The following is a 23,431-nucleotide window of genomic DNA, read 5'->3' as shown; positions in this document are numbered from 1 at the left end:
TCAGGATCTTTTCTAATGAGTCGGCTCTTCGCATCAGGTGGCCAAAGTATTGGAGCTTCAGCATCAGTCTTTCCAGATCAGACCTGCTGTGTACACACTCACTGCATCTGGTTGGATAGAGGGGGCTCCTGTGACCACAGGGCTGGGCAGCTGAGCATCTTCTCAACACTGACACTGTGGCTCCATTCAGAACCCGTTTAGAACGGCTGCCTTTACCACTCCTGGCCTGGGCTTTTTCTGGTGCTGTAACTTGGAATTTTCTTGCTTTCCTCAAGGAAATTTTTATTATTTTATTTTTTATTTATTTATTTTTTTTACTTTTATTTGCATTTATTTTCTGCGGCATTTGTTCCCCGGGCCATAAGTTTTTGTTTCTTCAGTTTCTTCTGGGATATCTTTTTCTTCTGTGCAACCTCCTCTTCTGGTTTAGGAACAATCTGTTCTTTTTCAGTAAGGATCATCTCAATGTGGCAGGGAGAGCTCATGTAGGGGTTGATCCGACCGTGAGCTCTGTAAGTTCTGCGCCGCATCTTGGGGGCTTTGTTCACTTGGATGTGCTCAATGACCAGAGAATCTACATCTAAGCCCTTAAGTTCAGCATTACTCTCTGCATTTTTGAGCATGTGTAGTAAAAATTCAGCACTCTTTTTGGGCCACCGACCCTGCGTCCAGCCCCACTGTTTGGCCTGTGCACACCTACCAACTCCACCATTCTAACGACGGAATGGCACACATTGCTTCTTTAAAGTGACATCCTTCAGATACTTGGTGGCTTTTCGGATATGCATACCCTTTATGGCCTGGGCAGTCTCACGAGTGTTCTTAAAGTGAACACGAAGATTTGAACCTCTTGATTTGCATGATTTTGTGGGGTTTTCTGGGTCGAGTGAATAGCGCACCATTTTTAAGGGTCAGCTCAGGCCACTTACCGGAAAAGCCTCAAGGAAATTTTTAATCTGGGCTGAACAGACCCCTGAGATGAGTGAGGGGTTTGGCACCCAGGCAGAGGCTTGTCAGGACCTTTATCTGCTGCAGTGAACATCAGCTGTGGCCTGGAAGGAATCATACTTCCCTCCACCGAGAGTTCAGTCCTGAATTTATAGGCAGAAGCTCAGCCCAGAAGAGTGATATGGGAGAACGTTTTCCTGAGGACACACTAACCCTCATTCCTTTAGACTTTCCTTTCCTGGTATCCAGTTCCACATCAGAAAGCGCTGTTTCATCTTACCTTCTTGCAGAAACCTCTTCACAGACGTGCATTTTTGTTTTTATTCCCTTGGCTCAGTGGAAGACAATGCTGAGCAGCTTATTTCTTCAGCCTCCTTAAAATTGCTGCTGGAAACTTTATCCAGTTTGCCATTTTGCACGATTTGATCTTGTGTGTGTGTGTGTGTGTATTTTAGGATTTTTGCACCAGAGGAAAACGTCTCTCCTGATGAACTGATTTCCTTCTTGCATCAGATTATGAGAGTCATGCTGTAACTACAGACTTGCTTTCCCTTTTTTTTGTCTTGGTCGTTAGAAAACTTACAGCCAATGGTGAATCAGCTTTTCATTTACTTATTTACCTGCTTTTTCTGTAGGGCTTATTTTTATCTTTTTAAAGCCCAACTGTGAGTGTCTTTTATTGTAAATAATTTCACAGATGTCGACCACAACAAAAAAATAAGAAGTTCCCCCCCACAAAAAAAAATGAGTTCAGATTCAGTAAGAAGAGACTAATTGAAAGGATTATTTCAAGGGAGGGGGAAAAGAAACTCTCAATGTTGAGGAAGCTCTGCAAGCGTCTCAGGAAAGGGTTAGGCAAGAGGAGATTTCTTTACAGGAGGAATAAACAGAGGAAGAACCTCTGCAGGGTAGGGGCCACAGGGCAGCTTGGCCCTCAGGGTGGATCTGAAGCCAGCCTCTGCTTGGAGAACTGTTGAGAAGGGGCTGCCTGCTGACTCAGCAAGGGTGGCCGGAGTTCACAGTTCACAGCTCCCCTTTGATGTTGAAGGGATGCTTCATCAGAGTCTGGCTAACAAGCATTTTGTTCTGTTGGTCGTGTGGACCAGCAGTTCAAGAATGGAGATTTGGAGGGTGGGCCCCATTGGTTCCTGCTTCCCTCCGTCTAGACTGTGCGCTCCCGGGGCGGGAGTCCAGCCTCCCTGATCGCCCTGCGCTGCCCAGTCCTGGGCCTGAGCGAGTTCCTCGGTTAGTGTTCACTGACTGGCTGAATGAGGGCCTTCCTGGAGTCGGGAGCTCACCTCTCTGGAAGGTGCAGGAACAAGCAGACTGCACCCCCCCGCTCCCTGAGGGACCCCAGCCCTGGGCCGTGGCCCCTGCCCGCTTTCCTGAGGAGTCCCTAGCTCCCCCACCCCCTCCCCCTTCTCTAGAAGGTGCCTGACTCCAGGCCAGCACTGCCGATTCCCACCCACCCCCTCTCCTGGGGGCAAGGAGGAGGAAAGGGTGGGGAGGTGGGGGAAGGACACAGACCCAGAGGGAGCAGCAAGGCTGCAGCCTAGGAGTGGGAGCCGGGCCGGGCAGGGCCCCCTTCTGCCTGCTGGCGGGCCGGACCTTCCCCCGCCCCGCTGCCAGGACGCCTCCTCTCTCAACTTGTCGTGTCTGTGCTGGGATGCCCTGTCTTTTCTCTCTCCCCTCCTTCTCTCTCTGGTCTCTCTCCAGCCCATCTCTCTCTGGCCCTCTGATCTCTCCTATCACTTTGAGTTGGCCCCAGATCTTGGCAGGAACCAGATACAAGGGCAGGGCTGGGGCAGGAGGGATGGAATGTCAAACCTGCAAAGGCTGTTTTCTTATCTAATCTCTCATCACTACCCCCTCCTGTCTACTCAGACCAACCCTGCCAAGGAGGTACCATTACACCCATTTTACTGGTGAGGAAGCTGAGGCACAGATGACAATTAAGTAGCTTGCCCACGGTCTCAGGACTGCAGTGTGCAGAGCCAGGACTTCAGTCTGCACCTGGCTGGCCCCCGGTCCCGCAGATAGCCAGCTCTGCGTCCACTTTTCCTGAGGCTTCTCAAGTTTCCCAGGCCTCTCCTCACTTCCCTGACCCTGGTCTGGGAGAAAGGACCAGAGAGGTTTTCTTAGGACCAAAGGTAACTCGTCAGAAATATCTCCATTGCTGAAGGACAATCTTTACTCAAAAAAAAAGAGAGAAACGAAGATTGGGGGATGAGGGTTAGGCTGGGCTGGGGAGAGGAGGCAGAAGAATTCCCCCAGCCACTCCTACTTCGTTTGGCGCTCTGAAGTGACCTCTGACCTGCACATTGGTAATATCAGTAGCGTTGATGCTCAGTCGTGTCTGACTCTTTTGCAACCCATGGACTGTAGCCTGCCAGGCTCCTCTGTCCATGGAATTTTCCAAGTAAGAATACTGGAGTGCATTGCCATGACCTCCTCTAAGGGATCCTCCTGACCTAGGGATCAAATCTGCATCTTTTGTGTCTCCTGCTTTGGCAGGCGGGTTCTTTACCAGTAGCACCACCCGCACATAGAGGATCCTAGAGCCTTTTGGTTGGTGAAGGCAGCAGGTCATGCCGAACCTACCCGTGCGAGGCTGTGCTGAGATTGTTAAAAGGTGCTTCTCAGAAAGGGGCTCCTCGGGACTTCCTTGGTGGTCCAGTGGTTAAGAATCCACCTTCCAATGCAGGGGACATGGGTTCGATTCCTGGTGAGAGAACCAAGATCCCGTATGCCACAGGGCAACTAAGCCCATGTGCCACAACTACTGAACCTGCGCCCTCTGGAGCCCAAGAGCCACAACGAGAGAAGCCTGCGTGCTGCAACAAAGACCCAGCGTGGCTGTTCCCCCCTCCAAAAAAAAAGAAAAGAGCTCCTCTGCGTGGGAGTCTGGGAAACACGTCAAGAAAAAAATGAGCTTCCTTCTCGGCTGCAGAGAGCCTTCAGAATGCTCCCATGCACCTCTAGGGCCGGAGGAGGAGGCCGATGCCAGTCTTCTTTGCTCTGGGAACCCTTCGTGCATCAGCATCTTTGTTACAGAAATGTGGAACTGATGGGCCCTGTGGGTACCCTGGAGTGTGGTTTGAGACGTGTTTGGGGCGTGGCTGCCACTGCTTCCCCAGAGGAAGCAGAATGTGGCCTTGTGATAACAGTGTGGGGTTTGGTCAGCAACTGTTTACTCGGGGACCACAAGGCTGGTGGCAGCGTACATCATCATGTGTGAGTCTGGACCCTCTGTCTACTAGGAGGGTCACTGTGCTACATAACTTTGAAGGGGACTGAATGGCGCCACTGGGAGTTGTGCAGTGCACAACCTGTGCAACTGAACATGGTCGTCCTGGTCCTGGGCCTCATCCTGGTTGTCTGACTGTTGCAACAACCTGTTTGTTGACTTCCTGGCCACAGCTGGCCTCCTCTGGTGTCTCCTGCCCCCTGTCCCCTGTGTCACCTCTTGAGTCCTATCCTTCTTCAAGTCTCTTCTCCCCTCAGCCAGCTGCCAGAGTCTACAGGTGCCCTCCAGCTGTGCAGGGCCCCATGAGAGGAGTTCTGCTTCTGAGATCGATGGGCTGTATCATCTTGGGCAAATCACTTAACGGCTCTGGGACCAGCATCTCCATTTGTAAATGAAGGATAAGATGTTTGGGTTATAGTTTTCTTTATCACTAGATTCTGAGCTTCGGGATGCCAAAGGCTATCTGTCACTCATCTCTGTTCTAGTGTCTGGCACCTCCTAGGTCCTGGTAAATGTTTGGTCATTCCTATTAAAACCTTTCTGCAGCCTCCCTGCTTGTGTTTGAATGACTGACCCTGGATTTCTTGAACATTGTCTGCCCTCCTGACACCCAGGCTTTGCCGCTGCTGTTCTCTCCCCTAGGATTCCCTTCTGCTCTGTCAGCAGCCCTAAGCATTTAGGGGATAGCTCAGCTGCCACCCCAGAACCTTTCCCAGCCCTCTCTCCCCACCCCCACTGGAAGCAGCCTCTCCCTCTCCCACACCAACCCCTCCCCCATGGCCCTGACACCTCTGTCTGACTGTGGGGTCCTTCTGTCCCACCAGGCTCCTCTGTTATTCTAGGCAGAGGAGGGGTTGGCACTTCACTGCACCCCCTGGGGGTTCCCAGAGCCTGCTTGGTGCCAGGTACAGGGCGGGGCTCAGGATGGAAGGACCCAGAGTGGCCCAGAAGCTGGTGATGGCCACAGTGCTCTTTCCATCTTTCCAGTCTCTCCCAGGCCTCTCAGGTGCCCCTGATGGAGGGAGGAAATTCTGGGCAAGATGGGTGGCCCAGCTGCCTCCCAGCACAGGCTCAGGTTGGGCTGGGCCAGATCAGTGTGCTGATACCGACGTGGGGTATGGCGTGGGGCACTTCAAGTTTGGGTTTGGAGACTACTGAAAAAGTAATCTTTGGGTCTAGTGCAGAAGTAAGCACATTGGAGACTCATATTTGGTGTCTTGGCTCACCAAGCCTGTGTTGTTGTCGTTGCTTAAAAAGAAAAAACACATTTAAAATGCTTACCACAAGGACCCGGCCTTGTGGTAAGTAAGCAGTGTCTGCTGTCTGTGGAAGGAGGTGCACAGCTTTGCCTTGCGAGCGTGGACTTTGGGGTCAGAAAGACCTGGGTCTGAATCCCAGCTTGTCCCATTCCTAGTGAGACTTTGGGTACATCCTGTCATGTCTCCGAACCTCAGTTTCCTTGTCTGTGAAATGGGCACAGCCTGGTATACTCTTCCTCAGACTTGTGAAGATTCAGGGAGATGGAGTCGGAGCCCGAGGCGTTGGTTAGGATGTCGTGGAGCCTGACAGCAAGCGGAGCCCTGGAAACATGGGTAGCTATAAATATTACGACTTCACTTCTGTTGTCTGGCAAAGAACCAGGAAGTTCTTGGACCGCTTTATTTTTTTCTCGCTTTCCATGACTAGCAGGTGGCTTTCTCTCCAGGACTATTTTTTCATGGAAACAAAATTGTCTATTTTTTCGTATCACTTCACAGGAGCGATCACACATGAGTAGTAGAGAACAACTCTGCTGTAAATGCTGGGTGGCGTGCTGAGCCCTCACCGTCCACAGCCACCCCGCCACCAAGAGCCCCGCGCCCATGATCCCCTACCCACACCCCCCCACAGACCCTCACTGCCCACAGACCTCCACCCACTGCAGCCAGGGTGACGCGGCCCTCTCACCCACCTCACACCCCCACCATCCACAGCCTCCCGGCTCCCCGCCCCCAGCTCCCCATCCCCACCTGCCTGATAAGTACCTTAAGGCCATTTGCCACAGAGGAGCAGGTGCGTGGGTGAAGCAGAAAGCCCCCTCCCCACACACTAGCCTTGACTCAGATCAAATGCCATCCACACCTCCATCCTCCCCAAAGACCCCTCAGCCGACCCCTAAGATGCACAGATAAGAACAGATAGGAAGCCTGGCAATGCCACGAGCCTAACAGCCAATCAGAAATCAATGGGGGACCTCACTGGTGACCCAGTGGTTAAGACTGCACTTCAAATGCAGGGGGTGTAGGTTCGATTCCTGGTCAGGGAACCGAGATCCCACATGCAGCAAGAAAAGAAAGAAATGGGTGTCGGACTCCTCAGTTTGACATGGTGCTTTCCTTCGGGACCATCAAAGAGGGTGACAAGGCTTGTCTGGGGAACCCTGTCCTCCCCTCAGGAGCACGCTGTGGGGACCGCTGTCGCCCAGATTCCAGGTCCTTCCTGTTCAGAGTGTGGTCCGGGGAGGGCGCACAGGAGCCTGACTGAGGACTCTGCAGACTCTGAGGCTGAACCCAGACCGGTTGGGTCAGAATCTGTGTCTTAGCAAGACTCCAGGTGGCTCATTCACATGCTCCCCAAAGCCTGAGATGTGCGCCTGCAGATCCCTGCGACTGAGCTTGTAATCACCCGGGGAATTTAAGCTGTGCTGATGCCTGGGTCCCACGCCCAGGTCTGGATTTCACTGGCTTGATGTTTGGCCTGATGCAGAGAGGTTTTTTTTTTAATTTAACTTATCTCTGTATTTATTTATTTTCGGCTACACTGGGTCTTCGTTGCTTTGCACAGGCTTCCTTTAGCTGTGGCAAGCAGTGGCTGCTCTTGGTTGCGGTGCGCAGGCTCCTCATCGTGGTGGTTTCTCTTGCTGCAGATCACAGGCTCTAGGCGCGTGGACTTCATTCATTGCAGCACGTGGGCTCAGAAATTGCAGCAGGCAGACTCGGGCTTCGTTGCTCCATGGCATGTGGGATGTGGGGTCTTCCCAGATCAGAGATTGAACCCATGTCCCCTGCATTGGCAGGGGGATTCTTATCCACTGTACCACCTGGGAAGTCCTGGATGTGAAGAGTTTGTAATGCTCTTCATTACAAAGATTTAATGTGCAGAGAAGTTTGGGAAATCATGGTTCTCAGTCTTATTGATGGATCCCTAAGCTGTGTTATTGCTTGTGTTTGTCAGTAGGATTTGGTGAGGAAGGGCGTAAGCCCAGGTGGCCCTGGCCGGTGCGTGGGTGGGTGCACAGCAGACAGGGTCTGGAGTATCGGCTTGGAAATGTGCAGGGAAGCAGTGAAGGCCTTGGACCCACCCCAAGGAGGCCCAGGGGAGCAGGGCACCGTGCTAGGGTCCCAGAGCTGACTGGTTGCAAAGCCTGACCCAACACTTCCTTCCCTGGCATTTAGAGGTGCTACCTCCACCCCTCGGTCCTCTAAACAAAGCCTCGGCTGGGTGCTGATCAGTAAGCCCACCCCTGCTCTGATCTTGCTTTGTTGGCTGTTGGCTCAGGACTCCAGCCAATCAACCCTGAATCCAAGGAAGTTAAATCCACCAAAGCTAGACATGTTAACCTAGGGTTCCCCAGTCTGCGGGATCTAGTAATGCCTGATGGTCTGAGGTGGCGCCGATGTGATAATAATAGAAGCAAAGAGCACAATAAATATAATGCACTTGAATCATCCTGAAACCATCCTTCCTCCACTGCCCCCGTCCGTGGAAAAATTGTCTTCCACGAAACCAGTCGCTGGTGCCAGAGAGGTTGGGGCCCACTGGGTTAACACACTGGGACCTCGTCCTCTTGTGTGATGAACACACGTTGGGAGGCGGCTCAGCTTCATGGAGAGCAGCGGACTCCAGGTGGGCAGGGTCTGAGCCCCAGCCCTGCCACACATCAGCTGTGCTGCCTCACACTCACCCAGCAGCGTCTCGGGCCTCAGTTTCCTCATCTGTAAACTGGGCACAATTACCTGCTGGCTCCAGGAGTGTTCAGGTTGAGTGGGATGAAGGGGAGAGAGCCGCAGGCCGGGCCTAGCAGTGTGGGCACCAGAGAGCGTTGAGGTGGCTGAGGGCTCAGCGTCACTTGGCGTGGCCCTGGGGGTTTCGGGAATACCAGTCTCTGTCCCCAGCAGCATACCCTGAACCTCTGGGGCCCAGGCCTGAAGGCACATACCTTTCTTCTCCTCTGCCAGACACACGGGCTCAATTGCCGTCCCCCACGTGTGTGTGTGGTGGCTCTGGGGAGACCTGTGCTCCCCGCGTGGGGGACTCCCCAGCCTTGCGGGGCTCATCAAGCAGAAGCTGGCCACGCTTGGTGCCACGCTTCCCACTGCATGGGCCCACTCACGACCACTGTCACGGTTATTTTTATCCCTCCCTCTGGGAGCCCAGAATCAAAAGGAAACGTTAGCTCTGCAGCCTCGTTACCAAGAGCAGAGGAGCGGGGTGGGGTAGGCGGGTTTAGATCTTCTCAGCCAGGGCCGCACAGGCTCAGAGTCACAGCATCTCAGAGGGCAGGGCTCCCGGAGGCTGTCTTGTACGATGCTGCATCTTAGAGGTGGAGAGACAGACCATCTGCAGCCCTGGACTTCCCCAGCTGTGAGTGGGGCTGGGCTGGATCCTAGTTCTCCTGGCTCTGGGTCGGGAGGTCATTCCCCTGCCTCCTATGATGGCTGCAGCCACAGAGGAATCAGGGTAGTGCTCTGGAGACCTCACCCACTAGCTGGTGTTTCGGTGGGAAATGCAGAGTCTTGGGCCCCAGTGCCTGACTCAGGAGCTGGGGCGGACCTAGGGATCTGCATCCTTAGCAAGCTCGTCTGATCAAGGTTTGGAATCACTGGGTCCCCCTTGGTCCCAAAGCCCCAGACCTGAGCTCTGAGCCTCCCCACTCCTCTCGGGCATCAAAATCCCAACCCCGAATCACAGAAGGCACCACCTGTGTGGTACAGCTGCCAAGAGTGTGTCCCAGGGGAAGGGGACAGAGGCAGGGTCCTGTCACGGATAAATACATGCACCCTGGATCCAGGCAGCCTGGGAGCGAATCCCACATCTGCCACTTCTAGTTGTGGGTCCTTTTATTCATTTATTATTTTAGGTCTTTATTGAATTTGTTACAGTATTGCTTCTGTTGTTAATATTCTGGTTTTGTGGCAGAGAGACATATGGGAATCTTAGCTCCCTGACCAGGGGCTGAACCTGCACCCCCTGCATTGGAAGGCGAAGTCTTAACCACTAGACCACCAGGGAAGCCCCGGGTTGTGGGTCCTCAACACGTCTCCTCATCCACTGGTGGCTCTGTTTCCTCACCTGTAGGTTGAGGAAGTGAAGCTTCCCTCCTGAGGTGTTGTGAGGATTTGATGAGTTAGTACAAATAAAGTGCTTAGGCTGGTATCTAGCACATAGTAAAGTCCATAGAAACGTCACTGTTTATGCCCGTTTTACAGGCTCGGTAAATAATGCTGAGAGAGGTTAAGAGACTGTCCTAAGGTCACATAGCCATTATGCAGCAGAGTTGGTTGGGGCTTCAATGCTTGTCCTACACAATAGCTGCCTGGGTGTCCACAGCCTCCCCAGCCCTACCAGCCACCTGCAGTTCTGGTGGTGGGTTACAGATTGGCCAAGAAAAACACCCCCATCCCTGCCCTTCCAACCCCTCATTGCACACCTCAGGTTAGGCTTGGTTATCAGTTCTTTTAGCCCCAGACGGAGCCACCTTTGCCCGTGAATTCCCTCACTGGGACAGAAGCTGCTGCCACCCTCGATCTTGAAACCTCAATTTTTGTTATGGCAATACCCACTTATACTCAATTGAAAGCTTACTTTCAATTTCTGATACAAACTGCACTTCAAACCTCTGCATTTTGGTCTAAGAGCATGCTTTCAAGCATCAGCTCTTCTGGTCCTGGTGCCACTTTCTTGTCTGGGAAGGAAAGCAGAGTTAAGAACTTCCCTGGTGGTCCAGTGGTTAAGACTCCACGCTTCCAATGCAGGGGGCGTGGGTTTGATCCCTGGTCGGGGAACTAAGATCCCACATGCCACATAGTGCAGCCAAACGGAAAGTAAAGTCCAGATGTCCTTAAACCGAATCTCTGCCTCGAGCCTTCTGGCGTTTGGAAAGGACTTCACAGCGCCCCTCTAGCCCACCGCCCACCACCCTGTAGTCTTTCTCTGCCTTCATTCTCATTTGAGTGGTTCCGCTGGAATTGGGAAGTTTGGTCTAGCATCTGGCTGGTGCCCACCTTCAGAAATGGCCCCAAAGTACCTCTCTGGTTGTCCCGAGACCTCAGGAACAGAGAGGGGCCATTCAAGCCTGCCGAGGGCCTGGCAGGCGCCTTGCCCGCTCTTTCCGCCGCCCACCCCTCTCCCTCTTGGTGGCTCCATTACGGCTTCTTTGCTCTTCTTTCATCTCCGCTGGGATAGAATCTGCCCTGAGCGGTCAGGGCCCGGCCAGCTCTCAGGGCCCATTCTAATGAAGGTAACTGAATGCCTGGGCGGCTGAAACTGGCCCTTTGCAAAGCAGCCAGGGGAGGGCTGCCCTCAAGGGCAGAGTGTGCCAGCTCTTGTTTGCCTCAGCCTGGCATTCGAGACGGGCTGGGCCCTGCCGCGCGGGTGGAGGGGCCCAGGAAGGGGAAGGGGCCGGAGAGCAGGTTTATTTGGGGTGAACTGCGCTGGCTCATGGCAGTTTGCTGTCAGTGCTTCCAGAAGTTGGAAAGGCAACCAGTGGATTTGGGTCACAAGGGGGTGGATGAAGGAGACAGTTGGATTAACCAGGATTCTGCTGCCAAATGCAGGGGCCCAGGGCTCTGAACTTGGGACCCTTCTGATCAGAGCTTCTCCTTCCCTCCTTTCCTTCCTCCTTCCCTTCCTCCCTCTGCTCAGATCCCATAGGTGCCAAGGTGCCCTTGGGCAGACACGTGTCACTACTGTCCAGGGCTTCGTTTCTTAGACTCAAGAGGTCTGCAGAAGAGTGGAAGGGCTTGGGAGGCAGGCCTGCATCCAGATCCTGGCTCTGAATGCCCTTGGGCAGGTTACATAATGGTTTTGAGCCTCAGTTTTCTCATCTCTGAAATGGGAAAAGTAGTGACTCTGCTCTGAAGCATCCAGATTTTGTGGGACCTGAAGCTCTTAGAATGTATGGAGTTATCCTTCAGGATCTTGATATAGCTTCCTTGTGCAAATTTTACAGAGCACGTGACCGCCTGAACACACTGGCAGGGCCCCTCCCGAGCACATGAGGATCTTAGACATTTAACTTTATTAGCTTCGTGGGTACACATCTACCTGGCAGGACTGTGAAGGGTCAAGTGAGCTAATGTGTGTAGAGCTCCTACAGTGCCTGGCACAGGGTGAGGCCCTCGTAAATGTTAACTTTTAATCTTACCGGCTCTCAGGGTTGTCGTGAGCATTAGGTGTGTGCAGTGTTAATGCCTCCAGCCCCACCCTTGGTGCTGAAGATGTGCTCATTAGTTCATCTAATAGTGCTCTCGATGGGCTGGGCGCTGTGTTGAGGTCTGGAGTCAAAACACTCTCAGTCTGGGATGGGCAACCAAGACATCAGTTAATCCTGTGCATGAGTGTGTGTTCAGTCTCTTCGGTCGTGTTCGACTCTTTACGACCCCGTGGACTATAGCCCTCCAGGCTCCTCTGTCCGTGGGATTCTCCAGAAAAGAATACTGGAGTGGGTTGCCATGCCCTCCTCCAGGGGATCTTCCCGACCCAGGGATGGAACCTGTGTCTCTTATGCCTCCTACATCAGCAGGCAGGTTCTTTACCCACTACTGCCGCCTGGGAAGCCCCAGTTAATCACGCAAAGGGGTGATTCCGAATGGGATGGTGATGATATGAGAAGTGGAAGGTGTGTCAGGTGATCTCTGAGTGAGTGAAAGTCGCTCAGTCGTGTCCGACTCTTTGCAACCTCATGGACTATACAGTTCATGGAATTCTCTAGGCCAGAATACTGGAGTGGGTAGCCTTTCCCTTCTTCAGGGCATCTTCCCAACCCAGGGATCGAACCCAGGCCCCCCCATTGCAGGTGGATTCTTTACCAGCTGAGCCACAAGGGTGATCTCTAGGGGAGAGAAAAATGAAATCATGTGACTTGGAATGTAAAGAAAGTTCTCTCGTGAGGTATGAAAAGAAGAAAAGAATTCTTATTACTCCAATTTATGCACGTCCGTCTGGAAGGCAGGCTGACACAGTGACCAAGGTCCAACTAGAAGGTAAACAAAGGTTATCTTGTTCCATCTCCTCATCAACTCTGAGGTCAGAGAATGGAGCTCAAGTAGGAGAAGTCTTCCTTAGCTGATACATATGTACTCGGTGGCAGAGCTGAGATTCAAACCTCTACCATCCCAGCTCTTTCAGCTACACCACGTGGTTGACATAGATGCACAGATGCCCTTGTAGGCTCATGTGACCTCATGACCTTCTCAGAGGTCATACTACTGCTACCACCAAAGCAGCTGTGACCTCCCTGGGATATCAGACTCCAAGAGCAGTCAGTCTCCCAGACTTGGAAAGCCTTCCTGACATTCTCATGCATCTGCATCATTAGTACAACTCCACAAACCCAGTTCCCATGGCCAGCCCTGTCCTGGCTTTCTGGTCTACCCACTTGGTGCATCTGTTCCTGCAGGGGTCATTGATGCTCTGTTACTTGTTACCTTGGAGGCCTGGAGGTGCTCACAGTGTGAGGCACAAGATGCACTCAAACCGTTAAGACAAAGCTCACAGTTCAAAAAACAAGTAGGGGAGGAGGAGCCCAAGTATTGGGTTCAGAAAACCATAGTAGAGGAATAAGCTTTTCCCTAGGATTGACAGGCATAGCAGAAGCGGGGAATAGATGAAACATAGCTCTCAGGACCCACTGGAAGGAAGTAGGTAGTCTGGGGTGGAGTAGGATGGGGACTAGCACTCCTTAAGCACCTACAGTGAGCCACCCACTCTGTTTAGCTGCTCAACACCTTTTTGTTGACTTATTTGGCTGTGCCGGGTCTTAGTTGAGGTATGCGAGATCTTCCGTCTTGCATCTTCGTTGCAGTATGCAGGATCTTTAGTTGAGGCATGTGAACTCTTTAGTTGCAGCATGTGGGATCTGGTTCCCTGACCAAGGATTGGACCTGGGCCCCCTACACTGGGAGCATGGAGTCTTAGCCACCGGATCACCAGGGAAGTCCCTTCCCTGGCCTCTTCTGGAGACAACACTGAAGGACCATCCAGCTCCAGGGCACCTGCAGGGTCAGGTGAGGCCTCGTTACAACTGCCTTATACTCCCCTCTCCCTCTGCTCCATCCTGCTTCCCTCGTGCCCTCTCCGGGTCGACCCCTAACTCGCCCCCTCAGTAAACTTCCTCCACGGACAGTCGGGACCTCGGGGGAGAGGTCCAAGCTGGACGTAAACCTCTGGGAGCCCCAGGAAAAGGAGAAGTCAGTCCTGGAGAGGAAACCAGGAAGGCAGCCATGCATGAAGCCAGGCTGAGAAGGTGAAGGAGAAAGGTCCCACGGGGTCAAGTGCTGCGGTGAGGTGAGGACCCACGTGTCTCTGGTTTATTCATTTCTGCCCTGCGGAGCTTCGGGAGGGATTTTCAAAGCCAGGGCATAATCTCGTATGGAGAGAAAGACATTTCGAAGGGGACACTGATGATACAAGGAGTGTCTGAGGTTGCGGGTGGTTGCAGGGACAAAGAACCTTCAAGGGAGGGGGTCCGGGATCCGAGGAGAAGGGTCCCTCTGTGAACCAGGCGTTGCAGCAGATCGAAGGCGAGCGGGACCTGCACAGGTGGGTGTGCAGACTCGCGGAGGGATCAGGAGTAGGGTCTCTTCTGGTTGCTTCTATGAGGCGATCATCAGCTGCAGGTGAGCAAGGGGGAGGCAGTGCTGCATGGTAAGGAGGAGACCCGACTTGGCCTCAGGGCTCCCAGCTGCCAGTGGCGAAGATGTGATCCAAACCCAGCCCCAAACTAACTTGAAACCCTGGCCTCTGGGCTTCCTGAGCTGGAGAAAGTGCAAGGAATGACATTCCAAGCAGAGGGAGCCACAGAGGTATCGATCACCTGTTCAGCAGGTGATAGAGGTGGTAACCCTACAGACAGGTGTGGCACTATCACTGTGCTAAGTACCCTGAGTGGTCGGATGCGTTCGCCACCGTGCCGCTGGCCCACACCTCTAAGTGTTCTTCGCGAGTTATTTCACTTAACACCCACCTCCCTCCCCGTCCCTCGGTCACCCTATAGCACAGACACAGTCGATCCTCATATCTTAGATTCCATGGTTGCAGATTTGCTTACTTGCTAAAATTTATTTGTAATCCCCAAAATCCCCACAGCATTTTCATGCTCATCAGCAGACATGCTCGGAGATGACAATTTGAGTTGCCCAACTGAGGTCTTCACTTTCATCTCATTCTGCAAACAAGTGTCCCTTCAACAGTGTTTTTCATGCCATGTTGCGTTTTTGTTCTTTTTTTTTTTTGCGGAGGGGGCCAGCTTTTGCTGTTTAAAAATGACCCTCACATGTAGGACTGAAGTGCTCCTCGTGTTCCCGAGTGTGGGAAGGCTGTGATATGCCTCATGGAGAAAATGCGTGGTGCGTAAGCTTTGTTCAAGCATGAATTATAGATGGTACTAGTGGAAAGAGCTTGCCTGCCAGTGCAGGAGACTTAAGAGATGAGGGTTCGATCCTTGGGTCGGGAAGATCCCCTGGAGGAGGGCACAGCAACTCACCCTGATATTCTTGTCTGGAGAATCCTTATGGAGAGAGGAGCCTGGTGGGCTACAGTCCATGGGTCACAAAGAGTCAGACACGACTGAAGTGAACTTAGCACTCTGAGTCAACACCATCCATCAAATAAGGTGTCTTTAAACACGTGGAAAACCAGGTCAGGGATTGATTGGTTAACGAAAATGTGATCAGAGGCTGGCAGGAATCGACTTGAACACCAGCTATCGGCTTGAAGCCGAGCTGGGGCTTGAACCTGGCTGGCCAGCCAGAATGTGGCCCTGTGGTCAAGTGAGAAGGCAGGGGGCCGGGCCTGGAAGAAAGGTTTCTTTTTCTGGGCGCCCGGGAGCATTCCCTCTCTCCCTCCCCTGCGAGGGCCTCCTCTGGGCCGCCCCTCCCGCGTCTGTACCTGGACACGGCAGCCCCTTCGGCCCGCCCTCCCAGGCTGCGGTTTTCCCCTAAGTGGGAGGAACACTGGCTCAGTGTCCCGGGGCCAGGGCCTTTGGTTTCCCGTTGCTGAGCCCGGCCCTGGAAGAGAAGCCACAAACGAGGTGTGTGTGTCTGAGAGGGAGGCCGGCTCCCAGCTCCAGATGAGCCTGTTTGTTCAGGGGCAGCCGGGCCCAGCCTGGGTGGATCCAAGTGCGCCTTTGGCCCTGGCCTTGCCCCACCCTGCCAAACCTTCCTGCCCGCCGCCCGCCGTCTCCTAGCCCCGCGCCCGGCCTCTCATCCTGCAGAATTCGCAGCCCTACTTTTGGCATTCACGGGCCGGCTTGTTTGTTGTGGGTTTGGGGTGTTTTCTCATCTCCAGATAATCGAGGAGACAATTGTGGGGGACTGTGTTCTCCAAGTGGAATTACAAGCCCTTGAGGATATGTCCTTCTGCCCTGAAAAAAAAGATGTAAGGTGACATTCGTCCACTCCCGGGCTTGTCTCAAAGGCCCGTTCCTCTCAGGAGCGGCTGAATTCCTGAGATGAATGGCCCCAGAGCATCCCTGGGGCATGTCTGAATTGCTGCTGAGAGCAGGGGTGCAAGGAGGACTCACAGAGCTGTGAGGAGGGAGTCACGCCCGTGGTGAGGCCGTGCTCAGAGGGCCTGGGGCCCCACCTTGTTGGAGAGCAGCTGTTCTGGGCAGGCTGCCTCCAGAATGACTCTGGGGAGGGTTGGGGTGGATGACCCAGGAGAGAGGGCTTCTCGGATGCTAAGCTGTGGGGCTCAGAAAGGAGCCCAGGCTTGGAGTGAAAAGAGCCGGCACGGGACCCCGTCATATACAGAAACTGCAGTTCAAGGACACAGCAGTCCAGGCAGTGTTTGGACCCCAGCATCTCAAGTGGAGGGCCTCTCTGGGGATTCACACACCCAGCTCACACGAGTGTGCAAACATGCTAATGCCTGAGTGCTAACCCCCCTGCCTTAGCGCACAGCCCTGGGTGTCCAGCTCTGGCACCAGTGAGCCCTGGACTCTGCATCCTGTTCTTATATTTCCCAGTGGCTGGCCTGTGGTCTCTGCTCAGTGAATGTTTGAATAACTAGTGACTGGATGAATAAATGATCTTGGTTCCACTATGATTGCTTTGAGGAGGTGATGTTACAAATCTGAGCCTCCTTTTGTTTTGGTGCTCAGTCTCTGGGGTCAGCTCCCTGGGTTTGAATTCTGACTCTCCATTTATAGGCTTTATGTCTTTGAGTAACCTCGTTAAGCCTCAGTTTCCCCATCTGTAGAATGGGGATAATACCTACCTCACCGGATTGTTGTGAAAGTTAAATGAGTGAATATCAGGTGAAGCACTTAGAACAGAGCCTGGTGCATAGGAAGTACTTTGTAGCTGTTTGCTATTCTTATCTTTAAAATGAAGACACTAACATCATGTTATTGTGTGTGTTTGTGTGTCTGAGTGTGAGCATGCCAGGAGCCTGGTGCATTGTTTTCCCAAGTATGTTCCTTATAACACCGAGTCCTTTTGTTGTTAGTTCAGTGAGAAGGGGTTCTGTCCAAAGCTGGACAGCCGTAAGAAACCCCCAGGCTCTCTCCCCTGACATGCTCTGTGACATCTCCAAGGAGGAGCCAAGAGTTTTGCCTGCTGAGTGAACCACAAAGCCCTTTTTATGCTTTCAGAGTGCGATGGGGACTCTGCAAAATACATTTTTGAAAGCAACAAATATTTCCTCCCTCTCTCTCTCCCTGGAGCCCTGGCCGCATCCTTCTCTCATCCAGTAGCACCCAGGGAAAAATCAGGGCTCGTCTCCTTGGGCTTGTCTCTGGGGCAGGAGGCAGCAGCCGAGTTCCCACCAGAAGGGTGGCCAGCTTTCCACTCTCATGTGGTCAGCCAGGCAGGAAGGATGATATCCCACCTTCAAGGGCAAGACGCTCCCCAGGACGTATCACGAGGTGCATTGGGACACATCACAGAGGCCAGGTAAGAGCTGCAACTGATTAAAGTAATGCTGCATTGGACAGTGGATGCCGCCCCAAGAATGATGGAGAAGGGCAGGAGACCTGACTTGCTCAGTCTTTTATCATCTTTATTAACTAGTTTCTGCTGATTTCAGGCCATTCAGTTGCTGCCAATAAACTGCTTTTGCAGTAAGAGAGGCAGCTGGGAATCCTGGACATGGGCCCGCAGATCTGAGTGTGCATCTTGGTTCTGCCACCCTGGCTATAGCACTAACCCTTTTAAGCCTCAGCTTCCTCATCTGTAATCTAGGTGCAGTACATCATTCACACAAGATGATTGGAGTGAAATAAATGAGAAGAAATGAGTGGCATACAGTGGATCTCCAATAGTTAGCTATTGTTGTTCAGTCGCTCAGTCATATCCAACTCTTGGCGACCCCATGGACTGCAGCACGCCAGGCTTCCCTGTCCATCGCCAACTCCTGGAGCTTACTCAAACTCATGTCCATTGAGTTGGTGATGCCATCCAACCATCTCATCCTCTGTTGTCCCCTTCTCCTCCTGCCCTCAATCTTTCCCAGCATCAGGGTCTTTTCCAAGGAGTCAGTTCTTTGCATCAGGTGGCCAAAGTATTGGACCTTCAGCTTCAGGATCAGTCCTTCCAATGAATATTCAGGGTTCATTTCCTTTAGGATTGACTGGTGTGATCTCCTTGCAGTCCAAGGGACTCTCAAGAGTCTTCTCCAGCACCACAGTTCAGAAACATCAATTCTTCAGCACTCAGCCTTCTTTATCGTCCAACTCTCACATCTGTACGTGACTACTAGCTGCTATTAATAATAAGCTGCAGGGGAAGTGGTCTCTCTCTGGTTGCAGAGCCCCTGGCCAAGGCACTCACTAGGGCAGAGGGTGTCTCTTCAGAGCTGAGAGCTGACACGATCTAGGAGGAGGGCAACTGAATCTTGGAAAAGGTCTTTCTCATTTCCTTGTTTCTTTCCTTTCAAATTCCATCTCAGGAACTTCAGAAGAGATGCCAGGCCCCACCTAAAGAAATAGCTTAAGGGAAAGATGTAAGCAGTGCACCCTGTGAGGGGCCAAAGGCAGGAGGACCTTGCGGAATGTCCGGGGAAAGCTGTTTTTTACCCAGACGGCAGGATAAAGTCCGGGACAGTGGGCGGGGGCCCAGCTGCTCCCTGAAGCAAAAGTCAGTGTCTAAATCCGGGGTGAAAATTGTCCCCTACCCCCAGAGTCTCTGTCCTGCTTTGGTTTCCTTTATTTCCTTCATAGTACATGTCACATACATCATCCATTCATTGATTTTTGTCTGACTCGCCTCACTTGAAAGCAGGGGCCACAGGAACTGAGACTGTTGATCACAGCTGTGTCTCCAGCACGAGGAAAAGTGTCTGGCACATAGAAGATGTGTGAGTGAATGACGGAATGAATGAATGAGCTAATGACGCCTGCACCTGGGCTCCAACCCCCACTGTAGTCACAAGCCTTTGGCAAAATAGTTCCCAAACTTTGCTACACTGCAGTCCCCTGGGGCATCTTTAAAAACAGCTGCCGCCTGGCTCCCATCCAGGCCACTGAGATTCGGTTACTATCTGATATAACCTGGGCATTGACTTTTTTTTTTAATTAAAAAATTTTTTTGGCTGCGCTGGGTCTTTGTTGCTATGTTTGGGCTTTCTCTAGTTGCTGCAAGTGGGGCTACTCTCATTGGGGTGCACAGGCTTCTCATTGTAGTGGCTTCTCTTGTTGCCAAGCACAGGCTCTAGGGGCACTGATTGCAGCTCGCCAGGTTCATGGTTGCAGCTCGCAGGCTCCAGAGCATGGGCTCTGTAGCTCCAAGGCATGTGGAATCTTCCTGGACCAGAAATTCAACGTCTGTCTCCTGCATTGACAGGCAGATTCTTATCCACTGTGGCACCAGGGAAATCGTGGGCATTGACTTTTTTAAGCTCCCAAGTGAGTCCAGTGCGCAGCGCAATTTTGGAACTTCGGCTTTACTATCCACTCCTAAAAATCAGAGACGTGGGCTGCCAAGTCTGGGAGGAGGGGGAGAGGGTCAGGGGAGGCATTTGAAACAGAAGAGTGGTTTATGCTCCCAAGGGTTTGCAGTCACCTGACTTTACAGAGAATAAAGGACAGGGAAGTTTTCCCCCTTGCCCTCTCCCAGTCCAAGTCAAAGACCTTGTTCCATTTCCTCCTCACCCGCCACCACCTCCTCTTAGATGATTGGGTGAGTCAGAGGAAAGGCAGGTTCTCTGACCATCTTCCCTGCTTATTGGGTTTGCATGAGTAAGAAAACCCATTGTTTACATGAGCACAGGTTGACAAAAATAGAGCCCAGCCTTCTGACACTCAGCCCGTGTCCAGAGTCTGTAGGACCTGGTCCCAGCCCATATCAGCCAGATATCACACAGGACAGCAGGCCCCGGGGCAGATTGCTAAGGCATCCAAGCCAAAGGACAGCCACCAGCACTGAGATATTTGCCAGTGGAAGGGGGCTCATGTTTCTGGGGCACACACCTGGTCCAAGACCTGCTCCTGGGCGAGGTAGGGTAGGAAGTGATGTGCTGTCTGGACCGCAGCTCCCAGAGCAAGGGGTGGTCTGGGATACCTCTTCTTCCCTGGGCAGCACAGCCCCCTGGAGGCCCTTGCTGGAGCCGTGGGGGAGTGGGAAGGTCTTTCCCTCCGGGTTAAGAGGCCTCTGTAATCCCATGATCTCACCTACTTCCTTAGTACATTTTTCTCTTTCTGAAGCCACTGCTGACTTTATCAAAGGTCGAATTTGTCCCCTGGGATGGAAAGCTGAGACTTTGTTGTGTGTGTGTGTGTTTGGCCACACCCTGCAGCATGTGGGATCTTAGCTTCCCCAACCCAGGATCGAACCCGTGCCCCCTGCAATGGAAGAACAGAGGCTTAGCCACTGGACCGCCAGGGAAGTCCCAGAAAGCTGAGGCGTGTTTAATACTTGGGGTGATGCTCTCTGACTTTGGAATCAAGAGAAGACAAGTGCTTAGGGTGAAGTCTGAGCCAGCAACGTGCAGGGTTTTTTCCACAGAGAGAGCAGTAGCTGGTGATAAGGTGTTTGGACAGAAATAGAGTCCAATGTGTGACCAGGTTTGACCAGTTTGACAGTCCTGGTTGATGACTGATATTGTCTTGGAGAGCCCTAGACAGAGAGTAAGGAGCCCGGGGCTAATCCCAGCTCTGCTGTGAACTGTGAGAGGAGAAACCATTTCCCACCTTGGGGCTTGTCTCCTTGTTTGGAAATGAGTGGTTTCACTAGACTAGTGATTTGAAACACCTTCTAAGCCATGGAACACCCTGTCCATGTGAAATTTCATGTGGAAGCCTAAATGGAAAGCAGATAGAAGTGGAGTTATTCCTATTGCTTATGGAGAGCACACCCTCACCCCGCTTTTGCAAGGTCTCCGTAGAACCCTGAAGGTTTCAAGGAGCCCAGCTTGAGAACCACTGGACCTGATGCTTGTCCCCTGCCCAACCCTGGTATTATTCATGCTGTTGTTCTCTGATCATTTGGCTCATGTTGGTTGGCATCAGTTGTTTGACTAATGTTAACACCAGGTAATGTCCAGAGAGCTCTTTTCCTGTTTTTGTTTTCTTTAATAACACTTATGGACTTGTAGAATCTCAGTTCCCCGGCCAGAGATTGAACCCTCACCCCTTGCCTTAGAAGGTGGATTCTTTTCTTTAAAAAAAAGAAACATAATCATGCTCATTTGTTTTTATTTTGTTTTTTTATGTTTATTTATTAATTTATTTTTTTTGTGCTGGGCTTTTCCCTAATTGCAGTGACTTGGGGCTACCTTCTAATTAGAGGGCTTCTCACTGTGGTGGCTTCTCTTGTTGTGGAGCATAGGCTCTAGGAGCACAGACTTCAGTAGTTGTGGTTCTTGGGCTCAATAGTTTTGGCTCCTGGGCTCTAGAGCACAGGCAAAGTGGTCATGGCGCTCGGGCTTAGCTGCTCCATGGCATGTGGGATCTTCCTGGATCAGGGATCCAACCTGTGTCTCCTGCATTGGCAGGCAGATCCTTAACCACTGAGCCACCAGGGAAGCCCGTGGAAGGTGGATTCTTAACCACTGGACCATGATGATGCCCTACCTGCTTAGCCTGGCCTCCCACATGGCCCCAAACATGTACAAAATGTTGCCTCTTCACACCCTCTGATCCTGAGCCAACTCCTGCACAGTGACAGCAGAAGGGAAGTTAACAGGGGTAGACAGCCATGGTACAGAGAGAACTCACTGATCTCTCCCCTCACCTGGATCACCCAGGTGATCATGTGTTTTCCGCCCCCATCAGCTCCTGGAGGGCCATTAACTCCTGCTTGTCAACATTCCATCTGCTTCTCTCTGGCTTTGGCATTCAGCGTCATGGGAGTATGCTCCTATCAACAGTGGCAGAATCAGTTTCATGACATAAGAAGAATCCATTAGAGTGAATTGCAGTCTGAAAATTACTCCTGGGTACGTTTCCTGGGAAAGGGCTTCTGTTTTTAATGAGAGTGTTATTTCTCCTGAAGAGACAAGTCAGACCCCTTGGGAGATTCAGCACTGGGGAAGCACTGTGAGGGCATCACCTCCCTGCTGCTTCCCACCTTGGGCCTGTCTGACCCCATCCCTAGGAAAGAGAGGGTCTGGCACTGGCAGTCAGGAGCCCCGTCCCTACTCATCTGATATCTGGACATATTCCCAGCCTTCCCTGAGTCTCTGTCTTCTCATCCATAATATGGGGGATGAGTGTTTTATTTTATAGTATTTATTTATTTGGCTGCACCAGGTCTTAGTTGCGACACAGGACCTTCGATCTTTGTTGCAGCATGCGCAATCTTTAACTGTGGCCTGTGAACTCTTAGTGGCAGCATGTGAGTTCTATTAATAGTTCCCTGACCAGGGATGGAAGTCTGGCCCCCTGCGTTGGAAGCAGAGTCTTAACCACTGGACCACCAGGGAAGTTCCTATCATTTCATTTAAACCTCACAACTGGAAGAGGAAAGGTCTTGTTCCCAATTTATAGAAGTGGAAACTGAGGCTCTGAGTTATTACATGACTTGCCCATGGTACAGTGTAGGACTGGCAGGCTTTAACTCAGCTTGTCCAGTGCTGAGTTGTGATAGCATATTGTGACACTCCTCTCTGTCATTCTACTTCTCAGGACAAATACCTGGAGATGCTCCCCACCACACCAGTTTCAGGAAAAATAAAGAGGGATCAGAAGCATCACCCCCTCCACGGAGCTCTGGACCATGTCCATCAGGTTCCCCCTAGTGGGGTAAGGAGGAGCTTGATAGTCTGCCTCTCCACCAACCTTGACTTTGAGAAAGCCAAGATCACCTTGGGTTTCTGCTTCTCTTCCCCTGTTCTGGGTGACCCTGTCATGTGACCTGCCTTCTGGAACTAATAGTGCTTGAGGGGCAACAAAAGACTTGGAAGAGGAGAAACTGAGACAGAACCCCAGGATTCAGCGCCACCCTAAAACCTCACCTGAGGGAGCCAAGCTAAGGTCTCAGGGTGGAGCTGAAAAGGCAGAGCAGGCCCAGGGTGCATGGACTCAGTCAGGCAGCACACCTTTGATGAATGCCTAAAATCAAGTGTACCCACTGGGTCAGCGTGCAAAACAACCCATGAAGTAGACAGTGCCAGTCCCATTTTACAGATGAACACACTGAGTCTGAGATGTCATAGAACTTGTCCTAAGACTTGCAACTGGCCAAAAGGATTCAAACCGAGTTCTGTCTGATTCCAAAGCCACTGCTCTTTCTGGTACACCACAATGCTCCTGAGTGTTAGGACTGTGGGGGTGGACACGAAACCAGAGTGAGAAACAGTCTGTGGCCTCCACATGTAGATCTGAGAACTGCAGCGCATAAGCAGGGAGGAGAGGGCCAGTTGTGATAGAGTTTCCACCTACACTGCCCCAGCCTCCTCCCACATGCAACCCTGGCCAGAAGGCTCCCCACCCTCTGGCTAATGCTGTCCATTTTGGAGGGTCCCCAGCAGGTCTGAGAGCCCCAGTGGAATGCTTTGCCTAAAGAGACAGGCCCTGGTAAACAGAAAGGCAGCTGGAAG

General features: G+C 52.2%; 1 protein-coding gene and 1 pseudogene across 1 annotated transcript in view; one reads left to right on the top strand and one right to left on the bottom strand.

Annotated features, from left to right (window-relative positions):
* RAB11FIP4 (RAB11 family interacting protein 4) overlaps positions 1 to 23,431 on the top strand; it is a 103,985-nt gene that overhangs the window by 43,585 nt on the left and 36,969 nt on the right. The window lies entirely within an intron of this gene.
* LOC133057950 (large ribosomal subunit protein uL22-like) lies at positions 321 to 931 on the bottom strand (annotated as a pseudogene).

This window comes from Dama dama, chromosome 5, assembly GCF_033118175.1.
Source record: "Dama dama isolate Ldn47 chromosome 5, ASM3311817v1, whole genome shotgun sequence".
NCBI classification, from domain to species: domain Eukaryota; kingdom Metazoa; phylum Chordata; class Mammalia; order Artiodactyla; family Cervidae; genus Dama; species Dama dama.
The sequence above is the reverse complement of the archived record's forward strand: the minus strand, read 5'-3'. Positions and strand labels throughout refer to the sequence as shown.